Source organism: Arachis ipaensis, chromosome B03 (genome assembly GCF_000816755.2).
Source record: "Arachis ipaensis cultivar K30076 chromosome B03, Araip1.1, whole genome shotgun sequence".
Lineage (NCBI taxonomy): Eukaryota > Viridiplantae > Streptophyta > Magnoliopsida > Fabales > Fabaceae > Arachis > Arachis ipaensis.
This window is the reverse complement of record NC_029787.2, coordinates 124,381,516-124,382,731: the sequence shown is the minus strand read 5'-3', so window position 1 is coordinate 124,382,731 and position 1,216 is coordinate 124,381,516.

Genomic DNA, 1,216 nt, shown 5'->3' with positions numbered 1-1,216 from the left:
CCATAGTTCTCTTTTTTTTTTTTAGTTAACATATTAATTAATCTTATTAAAATTTTTTACCCACATTATTCAATTATATATATAATGGTAAATTGTATGCGTATTTAAAACAGTGTTATTCATGTGTAATTAATACCATAAAGCATAAATATTCGTAGGGAAGAGACTCGAGACCGAATCATTCACACGGAGATGTCACTATGTCAGAAGAAATTTGGAACAACAAGGAGATAGAAAATTAGTGTATGTTTTTTGTTAAAAAAAGAAAAAATCATTGTCTCTAGAGAGGATTCATCATTTAGTAAAACTGAAAAACTAATAATGAACATGTTTCACGCACGCTTGTCAGCAAAAGAATGAAAGTTCATTAAATCTCTGTGTACATAGAAATTAGTCAAATCCAGCTACATTGAGCATCATAGTTTTTAACTTAGCTTGTGTCCTGTGTATGTACAAGGGAAAAAAAGAAAAGCAAATCGAAAGAAGTAAAATGAACATTCAACAGAACTACAACAGAAGTGGATTAACATAACCCCGTAATCCGTAGCCACAAAATAATAAATGAAACAAAAAAGAAAGGAAGGTACAATCATTGCATATATATTTTTAATTTTGTAGATGAAATTAAACAAGTGTTGCGGAACATATTAATTAGTAAATGTGAATAAAAAACTATATGTTACATTTTGTGTATGATTTATTGACATGACTTAGTTGAATTATTATTCACTCAAAAGGGAGAACATGCATGTTACCATCTACTGGGAATTACACTTCGTTAAAAATCTGTATTGATTTTTAGACGATAATATATATTTGATGAGGCAAGGAAAGAGTATAGGATATAGGAAAACAAACCAAGTGATTTCATATGCAAAAAAAAAGGACCTATATATCATTATTATTGACAGTGATGTTTTCGTTTTGGCTCTACTTAGGTGGAATTTGTTTCTTTTTTAATATAGAGAAGAAAAAAGAAGAAAGTTTGAAGAGTTTCCGAATCTATCAATATTCATACTCTAGTTCTCCTTTTGAGGAATGAGGAGTGAAGTCAAAGGTGCAATACAACTCTCCATCATTCGGGATTCTTCTTTCTCAACAATAAGAATTTCCTTGTAGGTAATGAAGGTAGTTTTTTTTTTTATAAGAGAAGGCCAGGCTCGAGAAAAAAAAAAGAGCAAAAGAGGAATTGATTCCTACATATGGATTAAAGCCC